At 39.2% G+C, this 14286-nt stretch overlaps 1 pseudogene; it reads left to right on the forward strand.

The window, feature by feature from the left end:
• The first annotated feature begins 6735 nt into the window (after positions 1 to 6735).
• On the forward strand, positions 6736 to 8657 carry LOC129561641 (heat shock cognate 71 kDa protein pseudogene; annotated as a pseudogene).
• Positions 8658 to 14286: the final 5629 nt, after the last annotated feature.

Consider the following 14286-nt stretch of genomic DNA (forward strand, 5'->3'; position numbering starts at 1 on the left):
TATTATTTTAACATTTCAATTTCCAATTGTTTATTGCTATGAAATAGAAATATAGTTGATTTATGTATATCTTTTGATCATGCTTAACTAGATGGTTGCGCTTCCCTGGTGGCTCAGCGGTAAAGAATCTGCATGCCAATGCAGGGTTTGGTCCCTGGGTCAGGAAGATCCTCTGGAGAGGGAAATGACAATCCACTCCAGTATTCTCACCTGGGAAATCCCACGGATGGAGGAGCCTGGTGGGCTACAGACCCTGGGGTTGGACACAATTTAGCGACTGAACAATAACTAGGTTATTAGTTTTAAGTAGTTTTTTGAAAAACTGGATCCCTTGTGCTAAGATGCTTCAGTCATGTCTGACTCTTTGCAACCCTATGGACTGCAGCCCTCTCTCCAGGCTGCTCTGTCCATGGGATTCTAGATTCCTCAGTCGTCTAAAAAATGGACATGATTATGTATTCTGGAAAGAATTTTACTTTTGTTTCAAATTTGAATTTTTTAAAAATTCTTCCTTTTTCATAAAAGCTTTCAATAAAAATTTGAGTAGAAGTAGCAGTGGACATTCTCATCTTCCTTCCAATCTTGGTGGGAAAACAGAGTTATTAGAATTAACTATTAGAGTCATTCTGGCCTCTCAAGCTCGTTAGACAGTTCATTTTGTGTGTGTATGTGTGTGTGAAACTCTACTTTATTGGAATAGAGCAAATAGGTAACAGGAATCACACTGGTGCTGGCAGCTTTGGGTCCCTGCCCTCATCCCTTTTAGCCCCAAAGGCCTGGAGGCCTCCTGCTCCTATGAGGCTCTCCTACTTGCTTGCACCAGGAGAGGCTTCCACTTTGGAAAACTGCACTGAGCAGGCAGTTCCAACGTGCATTTTGCTACCAGGTTCACAATTAGCAGCAAATGCCCACAGTGACAACAGCAGTGATAAGACTGGACTTGACATTTCAGGAAAGGATGAGTAGGTTAAATCAGACCCAGGCACCACGTGTTAACAATGGTCTCACAGCAGAAGAGGATGAAATGGCTGGATGGCATCCCCGACTCAATGGACATGAATCTGAGCAATCTCCAGGAGATAGTGAAGGACAGGGCAGCCTGAGATGCTGCAGTCCATGGGGTCACAAAGTCAGACATAACTTAGCTACTAGACAGCAATGATAGACTTAAGGTTATTGAGATTTTCTTTTGTTTATTCAGGCAGTGTTTGGTAATTTACCTTTCAAGAAAGTTTGCCATTTCATCAAAGTTTGTCAATTTTTTCCCCCAATATTTTTGTTATATTACTAGTGATATTCTCAGTTTCATTCTTGATATTGGTAATTTTTTCTCTTTTTTTTTCCTTGTAAGTTTAGCCACTAGTTTTTGAACTTGTTTTTTTTTTTTTTTGAAGCAGCTTCATTTTAGTTTGATTGTTTACTATTTGTTTTTCTATTTTTCTTGATTTTTATTAATTATTTTCTTCCTTCTACTTACCTTGGGTTTAATCTGTTCTTATTTTTCTAGCTTCTTAAGAATGACAGTTAGACCATTGTTTTGAAATCTTTACTAATACAACCAACTAAATCTGTAAATTCCTCCAAAAGCTGTTTTAGCTATACCCCATAAATTCCAATATATTGGGTTTTAATCTCATGTATTTTAAAACAGTTTTGTATTTTTTTGTGTGTGTGTGATTTCTTCTTTGACCAATGCTGCTTAAAAGTTTATTTTCCAAATATTTGGGAATTTTCTAATTTTTTGTGTGTGTGCTATTTCTAATTTAATTTAGTGTAGTAAAGTATGTGTGGTAGTCTGACTCTTTGTGACCCCGTGGACTGGGGCCCACCAGGTTCCTCTGTCCATGGAATCTTTCAGGCAAAAATATTGGAGTGGGTTGCCATTTCCTCCTCCAGGGGATCTTTCCCACCCAGGGATCAAACCCGAGTTTCTTACATTTCCTGCACTGGCAGGTGGATTCTTTACCCCTACCACTAGTGCCACCTAATATGTGTGGTATAATTTTAATCCTTCTAAATCTGTCCAAGCTAGTTTTTATGGCATGACATGTTAGTCTATCTTGATGAATGTTCTGTGTGCTCTTGAAAAAAAACTATAATATTTTGTAATAGCATTATATGTGTTCAGTTCAGTTCAGTCGCTCAGTCGTGTCTGACTCTTTGTGACCCCATGAATCACAGCACGCCAGGCCTCCCTGTCCATCACCAACTCCTGGAGTTCACTCAGACTCACGTCCATCGAGTTGGTGATGCCATCCAGCCATCTCATTCTCTGTCATATATATATATACATATATATATATATATACACACACACACACACAACATTGTCTGATATTAATAGTCATCCCAGCTTTCTTATAATTGGTGTTTACAAGTTACATCTTTCTTCCATTCTTTAAGTTTTAACCTATGTCTTATTTTTAAAATTAATTTTCTTGTAGACACTATATAGTTGTGTTTTTTTTATAATGCAGTTAACAGTTTCTATCTTTTAATTTAAATATTTAGACTATTTACATGTAACTATTGATATGGTTAAGTTTAAATCTACTATTTTGGTATTTATTTTCTTTGCTTCTTTACTTTTTTTTAAATTTAATTCTCTGACCAGGAATCGAAACTACACCCTTGGCAGTGAAATTTTGGAGTCCTAACCACTGGACTGCTAGGGAATCCTGTGTATTTATTTTCATTTTCCTGCCTTATTTCAATAACTTAATAGTTTTAGGGTTCTGTTTTGCTTACCCCATGGCTCAGCAGATAAAGACTCCACCTGCAATGCAGGAAATGTGGGTTTGATTTCTGGGTCAGGAAGATGCCCTGGAGAAGGAAATGGCAACCCACTCTAGTATTCTGCCTGAGAAATTAGTGGACAGAGGAAGCCTGGTGGGCTATATTCCAAAGGGTTACAAAGAGTTGTATGTGATTGACCACTCACACATTTGTTTCCATGAATAGTTTATTCATTAGATTCTCTCAGCTTTTGTTTTTCTGATAAAAATCTAATTTTTTCCCCCAGGAATATTTTCTCTGGATATATATTTTTTGGTGATCGTTTCATCTCTGTACTGTCCAAGAGCTTGCTTAGTTTCTGACAAGATGTCAGTGAACATTCTCATTTTTTTCCCCCCTGTGCATATGTCTTTTTTTCATGTGATTTTTTTAAATGTTCTCTTTAATTCTTTTATCCCCACAGTTTAATCATAATAGTCTTTGTGATTTTCTTTATGTTCATCTTGCTTGGGTGTCATTGAATTTCCTGGATCTGTTTGTTGATAGAATTCTTCAAATTTGTAAAATAGCTGGCCATTTGTTATTCAAATATTTTTCCTGCTCACCCTTTAGACTCTAATTGTATCTGTTAGACTACTTGATATTATTCTACAGGTCACTGGGTTTCTGTTGATTTTTCCATCTTTTTAATTTTTGTGCAATATTTCACATGGATAAGTACTATTGCTATTGCCCCAATTTCATTGATTTTTCTTCTACAGGGTTTAAACTACAATTAATTGCTTCTAGTAGATTTTAATTTTAATTGCTATGATTTTCATGTCTAGATGTCCCATTTGGTTCCTTTGTATATCTTCCATTTCTTTCATTGTTATGTTCACGTTTCCCCTTTGAGTAAATATATGGTAATATTTTAAGGTCTCAGTCTTCTAATTCTGTCTCTGTTATTTCTGGATATGTTTCTGTTGATGATACTTTTGATCATTTGTCATATTTTCCTGCTTATTTGCATATCTAATCTCTTTAATGATTGCTAAGCCTGTGATTTTTTTCTTGAGTGCTAGATATTTATTTCTGTGTTCATTTAATGTTTTTATTATTTTCTGAATACAGTTAAATCCCTGTAGATTAGTTTAATCATTTCACAACTTGTTTTGAAGTTTTTTTAGCTTGGGAGTGAAGAATGAAGAAAATACCTAGATGTTGCAAAAGTGGGAGAAATATCGGGTCTTAGGCACCGTTGTTATGAGAACATTCCTCTTGAAGTTAATGTTTGCTTCTCATGGAAGCATAGTTTTAAAGTCTACCCACAATAATTTATCATTCATATTTCTACCTGGGAGAATATTTATTTAAGACCTAGGGAGGCCAGCATGAATACCCTGGGGAACGGACCCAGAAGATAAAGTAGATTTTTCCCATATGACCTGCTTTTTGTTATTTTTTATGACTTTGACATAACTGGTTCTTCCTTTATTTATCTCAAAAGATACTGAGGCTATTTTTCATAGGCACTGTTTTCTTTAGGTATAATGAAGCCAGGTTAATAAACTAGTTAATCATAATATGTATAAATGTCTCACCACCACTGTATTTTGAGAAATGATATTTAAAATTGACAAATACTCTTTATACTGTGTTGTAATTTTATTTTCCATACTACTTATTATCATGCTATATACTCAATTTGTTCTTACGGATTTACTGCTCCCCAACCCTCCACATTCACTTCTATCCTTTTCTGCTTTGCTCTGACCCCCAGTTTTACAAAATACATTGTCTGGCCTCTGTATCTCTCTTGCCTTGATGGTTGAATCCAAAAAATTGAGAGTCCCAGTAGAAGACTGGAGGGGGCATATTTATTTTGCCCCAATTCTTCCCATCATCTGACAGTGGTGGTGTTCTTCCACAGATAACAGCTCCTGTGGGGTGATCTCCTCTTCTTTTGGCCTCGCAGGGTTCAGGTAGTTCTGTACATTGTATTTGTCCCTTTAGGCTTTGTCAATAGTGATAACTCCTCTCTGCTGTGGGGAATTCACTGAGCTTTGTTAACTGCCTTCATCTATGCGTTACTCTGTATGTAGTTCCTTCATGAACTCTCTTCAGTTAAATGCTTTTAAGCGTGACTCTTCTTTTATAGGGACCTTGCCTGAAATAAATTCCTTTCCATATAATATTTGGAGAGCTCTTTTTCAAACCTAAGTCAAATAAGGTCACACCCTTATTCCAAACTCTGCAATCAAATCCAAGCTTTTTGATGAAACTTCAATGTAAACTCTTCAATTTCATCTTTTTCCAGTCTCTCCCTCTCTGACACTGTTCCAGCCACACTGGTTCTCTGTCTCCGAAGAACATGCCAGACGCATCCATGCCTTGGGGCCTGTTTACTTGCTGTTCTTTCAACCCGTCAGGGTTGTTTCCTAGGTCTTTACATGAATGACTCTTATCATTTGTATTTCTACTCAAGTTTCACCTTCTCTGAGAGACCTTCATTGATCAACTTATCTAAGTCACTATTTAATATCCTATTACTTTCAATATTCTTTTCAGCGGAGTCAACAATCCTAGCAGGATTGTTTTCTGTTTGAGATATCATCCCTTTGTCTAAAGCCTAACAGGCTCTGCACACATGGACTCTCAGGAGCATGGCCATGGTATCTGCAGAGTGAGACATGCTACCTTTCAACTTCCTGTTTGAAGCTCAATTTCTACCCCTAGCTACAAGAGACTCCCAAACCCTGATTCTTCTCAGACACACTAAGCATCACATAGACTGCTATGTGCATCCTGTCTTTCAACAACAGGGTGGCCCAGCCTCCTTTCAACATGTCCATTGCTTACTTACCCCAAAGTTGCTAAGGGTACTCCACTGTCCTAAAACATAATCTCATTAGGCAATGGGTGAGAAACTATCACATTAGCTAAAGATAGCTGTGAAATATTGGTTACTGATTCTCATTCTAGATGAAACTGAGCCTTCCTCAGTGTTTCTAAAAATCTCAGTGGCTTGTAGGGCAGTCATTAAGCATCTTTTGTAGGTGTGAGAAAGACCTGGGCTGAACTGGTGACTTTGAAAACACTCTCTCACCACACCAAATGTAGCAGAATTACTTTTAAAAAATCAGATAACTTTTTTCCTTGGGGAAATTCTCCTCTAGAATGTCCCTTGTTGAATAAAATATTCTTTGATGTTGAAAATGTCCTATATCTGCACTGTTCAATGAAGGAACCATGGACATGCATGGCTATTGAGCATTTGTAGTATGAATAGTATAGTGAGCTACTGAATTTTAAATTTTATTCAAATTTAAGTAATTTTAAGTAAAAAAAATAAGATGAGGCTAGTGGCTACCATATTAGACAGCACAGCTCTAGTATCTTTCTACCAATACTCTACAGCCCAAGTACAAAATTTTGCACTTTGCTTTATGAGATATGATCCAACGAGGGACTGGTGAGACTCAGAATTATTCTGGAAAAGTTCTATATATAAGTGAAAGTGAAGTCGCTCAGTCGTGTCCGACTCTCTGCGATCCCATGGACTGCAGCCTACCACGCTCCTCCATCCGTGAGATTCTCCAGGCAAGAGTACTGGAGTGGGAACAAGGTACTAATTTGTAAAAGATATTACTTCTTGATCTGTTCATTCTGGAAACCATACTGAATAGAGCAAAATAATGTATTTCAACTGTTAATTACCAATCACTTCTGTATGTGGTGTTGATAAAATCTGTAGTCAATGTGGCTCAGGAAGTCTCTGACATTCTTTGAGTCTACACTGACAATTCCTCTCAACTAAATCTCACGCTGATTCTTCTCCAATACTCATAATTGCTGAAAAGTCAGCATTTGTTCTGACAAATCCAAACACTATTATCTCTTTTTTACATTGCTCAAAATCCATCCATTAAAGTACAGAGCCAGCTCATTGGATGCATCGATAGCTTTCCAGATTGCTGCTTTCTCCTCCAGCAGAGCTGGGCTTACGTTTTTGCAATCATGTCTAAGGGACCTGCAGTTGGCATTGATCTGGGCACCACCAATTCTTGTGTGGGAGAGCACAGGAAGGTGGAAATAATTGCCAGTGATCAGGTGAACTGAACTACCCCAAGCTATGTCACCTTTACTAATACCAGAAGATTGATCTGTGATGCTGCAAAAAACCAAGTTGCAATGAATCTCACCAACATGGTTTTTGATGCCAAACAACTTATTGGATGAAGATTTGATGTTGCTGTTGTCCAGTCTGGTATGAAACATTGGCCCTTCATGGTGGCAAATGATGCTGGCAGACCTAAGGTTTAAGTAGAATACAAGGGAGAGACAAAGAGTTTTTATCCAGAGGAGGTGTGATCCATGGCCCTGACAAAGAGGAAGGAAATCGCAGAAACCTGCCTTGGGAAGACTGTTACCAACGCTGTTTTCACAGTACCTGCCTACTTTAATGACTCTCAACGTCAGGCTACCAAAGGTGCTAGAACTATTGCTGGTCTCAGTGTACTTAGAATCATCAGTGAACCAACTGCTGCTGCTATTGCCTATGGCTTTGACAAAAAGGTTGGGGCAGAGAGAAATGTGCTGATCTTTGGTTTAGGTGGTACCATTTTGATGTGTCAATCCTCATTATTGAGGATGGAATCTTTGAGGTCAAATCTATAGCTGGAGATACTTGTCTGGAGAAGACTTTGACAATGGCAAGGTCAACCATTTCATTGCAGAGTTCAATAGCAAACACAAGAAGGATATCAGCGAGAACAAGAGGGCTGTCTTTTGCCTCCATACTGCTTCTGCGCTTGCTAAGCGTACTCTCTCTTCCAGCACCTAGGCCATTATTGAGATTGATTCCCTCTATGAAGGAATCAACTTCCGATTTGAAAAATTGAATGCTGACTTGTTCTGTGGCACCCTGGACCCCGTGGAGAAAGCCCTTCGGGATGCCAAGCTGGACAAATCTCAGATCCATGATATTGTCTTGGTTGGTGGCTCAACCCACATCCCCAAGATTCAGAAACTCCTCCAGGACTTCTTCAGTGGGAAAGAACTGAATAAGGGCATCAACCCCGTGAGGTTCTTGCATATGGTGCAGCTGTTCAGGTAGCCATTTTGTCTGGAGACAAATCTGAAAATGTTCAAGACTTGTTGCTGTTGGATGTCACTCCTCTTTCCCTTGGAATTGAAACTGCTGGTGTAGTCATGACTGTCCTCAAGCACAATACCACCATTCCTACCAAGCAGAATCAGACTTTCACCACCTACTCTGACAACCAGCCTGGTGCGCTCATTCAGGTTTATGAAGGTGAGTAAACCATGACCAAGGATAACTTGCTTGGCAAGTTTGAACTCACAGGCATACCTCCTGCCCCTGTGGTGTTCCTCAGATTGAAGTCACTTTTGATATTGATGCCAGTGGCATTCTCAATGTCTCTGCTGTGGATAAGAGCACAGGATAAGAGAACAAGATTACCATCACTAATGACAAGGGCCATTTGAGCAAGGATGACGTTGAACAGATGGTTCAAGAAACAGAGAAGTACAAAGGTGAAGACGAGAAGCAGCAGGATAAGGTGTCTTCAAAGAATTTGCTTGAATCCTGTGCCTTCAACATGAAAGCTACTGTTGAGGATGAGAAACTTCAGGGCAAGATTAATGATGAGGACAAACAGAAGATTCTTGACAACTGTAATGAAATAATCAACTGGCTGGGTAAGAGCCAGACTGCAGAGAAGGAAGAATCTGAACATCAGCAGAAGGAGTTGGAAAAATTCTACAACCCCATCATTACCAAGCTGTGCCAGAGCACAGGAGGCATGCCAGGAGGAATGCCTGGGGGCTTCCCTGGTGATGGAGCTCCTCCATCATGTGGTGCCTTTTCTGGGCCCACCATTGAAGAGGTTGATCAAGCCAGCCTAGCACAGATATAACATTGTTCCACACAAAACATGGAAGGACCCACATTTGTAGCAAATCCCGTGGCAGTTACAAAGTTGAGCAGCTATAATAAATAACTGGGCATTCTTGATACTTGAACATGGAATGTGTACGCACATGGAAAAACATCGCACTTTACAAGCACTGTACTGTAAGAGAGAAAAGTCAATATCTTAAATAAACCTGTATTTAAAATTGAAAAAAAAAAAAGGTACAGAGTCACTCTGCATTGGCTGTAGCATTGTGTTAACTATATTCCAAAGCTTTAGCTAACTCTGTTCTTCTTTCTTAAAGTTGTGTAAATGCTGGTCTCTGCCTCCTTTCCAGTGTCAGTGGGCTCTACTTGTGTAATCTGTTAAACTTTCCCTTGGTGTCCTTTAAGAAGCAGATACTAAGATGGGATTAAACATTCAAGGGTTGTCTGAGGAGAAAGTACCCATGTGAAAGGAAATAGGGAGGTACCCAAAGGAAGCTGGGGGATCCCTCTGACTACCTGGCCAGTCTAACCCAGAGTGAAGGAGAGAGGGAGAGATGTTGGGTGGTTGTTTAGTCACTCAGTTGTGCCCGACTCTTTTTGAACCTATGCACTGCAGCATGCCAAGCTTCCCTGTCCTTCACTATCTCCCAGAGTTTGCTCAAACTCATGTCCATTGAGTCAATGATGCCATCCAACCATCTCATCCTCTGTTGCCCCTTCTCTTCCTGCCCTCAATCTTTCCCAGCATCAGGTGGGCAAAGTATTGGAGCTTCAGCATCAGTCCTTCCAGTGAATATTCAGGATTGATTTCCTTTAGGATTGACTGGGTCAATCTCCTTGCTGTTGGGTGGAGGGCCACACAGTTCCAGCAAAGTCATCAGGAAATCCCCCCAGATGAAGTTGGCCAACTGAAGTGTCATGTCTCTCTGGAAAGGGGCCTGCCTTAGAGTCACTGCTGTACTTAGTATTCAATCTGTGGCTGGACCAACTTGCGGTAATGGCATCCTGAAAGCAAACTCTGAATTTCTGAACTGGGGCTCCTGATCAATTACACTGTCTGTTGTAGAAGGAAGGCAAAGCACATCTTCATGGCCCCCACACCTCATACAATTCCGCTTCAGTTATGATGGATAGACAAGAAAATGAAAGATGAAAGACAGCATGGCTAGAAAATAAAATATCTGAATAATACATAGAGCCCTTTCCTTCATTACTCAGAATTATCCCCACTAATCCTCTAAGGTTAATTCTAATTCTTCTCTGTCAAATGTTTCTACTGTCTGCAGAACTAGAGTTAGAGGCTATCTTCTTATAACTTTTCTGGGCTCTCCAGTTAAACTGTTAACCTACCCATTTATAAATGGTCACACAGTATTTGGCCAAGCAGAGCTACATTAGTAATGCTTAGGGGTGGAAAATTGGACCAATATAGTGATCTAATTCTAGCTCTTTATTTCCAGAATATACCAAAGATAAGCTTTTCTTTCTTTGTGTCCTGTTTGCAAGCTACTGTTAGACTTTCCCAATGACTTAGCGATAAAGAATCTGCCTGCAATACAGGCTTGACACAGGTTTGATCCCTGGTCTGGGGAGACCCCTGGAGGAGCAAATGGCAGCCCACTCCAGTAATTTTGTCTGGAGAATTCCCTGGACAGAGGAGTCTGGCAGACTCCATGGGAGTCACAAGGAGTCAGACACAACTGAGCAGGCACAGTACAGTGTTATCAATTTAGCTACAGTTTGGGGTCTTTGTAGGGACCTAATAAATGGTACACTGTGTCCTCATGTTTCAGAATAATGGTGAACTAAGAAAAAAAGAATCAATAGGTAGAGGCCAAAAATTATGACCTTAATTACTGATTTAACTGCTGTTGGAAATTTGACTTGTATCTGTGGACAAGCTGGCTCTCAAGTACTGAATCTAGAATGAGGAGGTTCACCTGTTTGGCACTGTCTGCACTAGAATGGAGCAGGCATCCTCTTCTCCAAGGCCAGATCCCACCCAAACTGTAGAGGAGAACGAGTCTGTGGCTTCTGCAAGCTTTCATAGTTTTTTCTCAAATTCACCACTCAGGTTAGCTCACTCCTTCTCTTCTGGGACTGTATGAGTGAAGGAAGCAGAGAGAGGTAAGGAGTATTTAAAAAAAACTGAAAGATCAGCGATGGGGAAGATGCATACCCTCCCTAACACAAAAGATACCATACCAAAATGCCACATGTCAGGAAGTACACAGGCTCAGTGACAAAGCAGAGGCCAGTGAGTCCCTTATTCTGGGGTAGCCTTAACATGGTCTTGAAAATTCTGATATCTCTAATGGTAACATTTGTATGCCATCTTCTGTCTAAATTTTTGAAAAATATGTTTTTCCTTTATGGGTTGGCTCTAAATTTGGAGTCAGAGTATTTTAAAAGAATTTCATGAAATATATGACTTCTTTCTTACCAAAAATATATACACATTCAATTTTTCCCCTAGTGATTAAAAAAGAGATTGGATTTCTTTCTTGACTCAAAACTTCACGTCTCTTTTCTGCACTACTTTTATTTTGCATTCGTACACACACACACACACACACAGGACTTTAGGGTCTAAAGTCCTTTACTTTCATTTCTGTTTTTCTTAAGCTCACTTGAGATGAGCCCAAATCACTATAATCCTGACTTCTGAACTTGGGGAGCTTATGTGAAATGGTCCATAAACTCATTCTAAGAAAAGGTTACTTAATGCCATTTCTGTATTACTGTGGAATTAAATTCTCCTTCTCAAACTCCCTGTTAATGTTATCTTCCTCAGATCAGAAGCTCAACCTGAATTTTATGGATTTGGGGAAAAATTATAGTAATCGACTCACTCTCTGTTGTGAGTTAGTCTAATGCACCAAGTAGGAACTTAGGCATTCGAGTCAGGCATAGCTGTACTTATATCTTAGCTCTTTGACCTTGTACACACTGCTAGACTTCTCTGGGACCTAAGTTCTTCCTAAAAATGAGGACAATGGTAGTACCTATGTCACAAAGCTATGGTGAGGATTAGAGGAGGTAATGTATGCAAAGCATTTAGCTTGGGGCCTAGACAAAATCAGCAACCAGTAAGAATAAGCTATTCTTATTACTAATATTATTTTATTGAACTTTGTATTAATAGCATCTTCCACAATTGTTTACACACAGTAAATGCTCAAGAACTATTTACTAAACGAATGACTAGAACAAATATAGCTATTTTATTCTTCCTGTGCTCCAGAGTAATGGTTCTTTCTATAGTTTGTCATTGGCTCTTTCTGTGACCAACAGAATCTTGTCTGAAGATATGATACCTAAAACTGTAGCATATCCAACTTACTCCATTAAGAGCATATATGTTGAACACGTATTTACTTAAGAAATTCTCTTTAGGATAAACCAAAATATTTCCACTCAGTGAATATACTCCCTAAGACCTTCTTTGCAAAGAGGCTTCTGAATCTGTCTAAGTAGACCCTTTTCAAGAACTGTTGCAGTTCTTTGGGAGTCTAATTCAAACTAACTTAGAAGTGACCTGAGAGGGAGAAATAGCGAACCTAAAATCATTTGCTGTTTTGTCCCCTTTTACAAATATATCTATGTCTATTGAGAGAGATAGGCATAGATATAGATGTTTTGATATTAACTTTCATTATTCCATGGATTTCATGTAATTTTCAGCAAATCTCCCATCATCCCTCCCTCTCCACGTCAGGACAACTCCCAAAATTTTCATATCAGGAATCAGATTAAATGAATGTTTGTTTAAAAAGTGCTTCATTGCTTTCGTGTTCTCTCACAGTTTCCCTCCTCTGCCTTGCTGGACAGATAGAATCTTATGAGGATGTCAGCTTGCCAAATAATTGAGATTCTTTTCAGTAATATAGGACCCAAATCAAAAACATTCCTGAAGACTAGTACATTTACAAATGTTATTGCTTATACAGATGTGTGGTGGAATGGAGTAAAATGTTAGGTATGACAACAACAAATTATAGAAATATGAGGTTTGCCTTCAGGCATATGAATATATACATGAGGAAAAGAATACTTTGGTGGGAATGATAACTAAGGATGTGGGATCTTTGAAACAATGTTTAGGAACAGAAGATTCCAAGTTAAAATCAAGGGAACCAGACAATACGTATTTCTTGAGCACTAATTATATGGCAGTCACAGAGGACACAGCCATGAATGAGACACTCAGAGTCCTAGCCTGGACTTACAGCCAGATGCAAAAGACAGACATTAAATAAACATAATTCAGGAGGGCACAGGGCATTGAGGAAGTGCAGGGTCTTGTTGAATTTATGGAAAGTGTACATTGAGGAAGAGAGGGGCTTTTGCTAGTCTGGGAGGTTAAGGAAGATTTCTCTCTCAAGGAAAATATGCTTAAAGCAAGGTGTCAAGCTTGGCTAGAGAAGCTGCTCTGTTAAGGCAACGGGATCAGCATGAACAAACATCTATGCAGAGTTGGGAAGACCCACAGTATTAGTCTCCTAGGACTTCCATAACAAGAACCATGTGGCTTAAACAACAGAAATGTACTGTCTCATTTCTGGAGATCAGGTATTGGCATTATTAGTTCCTCCTGAGAGCTGTCTCCCTTAGCTTCTGGTGATTTGCTGGCAATCTCTGCTGTTCTTTTGCTTGTAGAAGTATCACTCCCATTCTGTGTTCCTCTTCACAAGGTGTCCTCATTGTGTCTACGTCCAAATTTCCCCCTTTTGTAAGAACGCCAGTCATATTGGATTGGGGGTTCACCCTATTTCAAAATAACCTCACCTTGACTAATTACATCTACAGTGACCCTGTTTCCAAATAAAGTCACACTCTGAGGTACTTGGAGTTATGACAACACGTGACATTTAGAGGGTACATAGTTCAACCACAATATCTCTTGTGCCTAGTTTCTTCTAGAGCAGAAGAGATTGTGGTCTGATGCAATTTTAGAAGATAATTAGGGTTCAGACACATAGCATATTTTTAAGTCAAGTTAGGATTTTGTACATGTTTTTAAGTGTCATAGTAAATCATTTGTGACTTTTAAGCAGGGGAATGAAAATGATCAGATTGGTGTTTTTAAATGATTTCTCTGGCTTCAGTGTGGGAGATAGATTAGTAGGTGGGTTAAAAGACCATATTGCATTCCTCCACTTTTCTTTGTTAGCATTCCTTTTGTCATTCCCTTAGATATATTTTTCCCTACTCCACAGCCTTGAATGCCATTTAGCTGGCCTTTGGGATGCCCAAATCCCTTCCCTGTGCAAAATGCTTTCTTGGGAAATTTTCTGCGCTTCTAAATTCATCTGTCATATATACTGTGTTTTTCTCCTTTGGATATCAACAGATTACAAAGTTCTAATGAGGTGGCTGAACCCAGAGCCTGTTGGAAAGGGAAAGACAAGCATCATATAATAATGCATGTATATGGAATTTAGAAAGATGATACTAATGATCCTATGTGTAGGGCAGCAAAGGAGACACAGACATAAAGAACAGACTTTTGGACTCAATGGGAGGAGAGGGTGGGATGATTTGAGAGAATAGCATTGAAACATATGCATTACCATATGTAACACAGAAATCCAGTGGGAGTCTGATGTATGATGCAGGGTACCCAAAGTTGGTGCTCTGTGACA

The sequence above is a fragment of the Moschus berezovskii genome, chromosome 5 (genome assembly GCF_049115385.1).
Source record: "Moschus berezovskii isolate FMDL1 chromosome 5, NW_MosBer_1.0, whole genome shotgun sequence".
NCBI classification, from domain to species: domain Eukaryota; kingdom Metazoa; phylum Chordata; class Mammalia; order Artiodactyla; family Moschidae; genus Moschus; species Moschus berezovskii.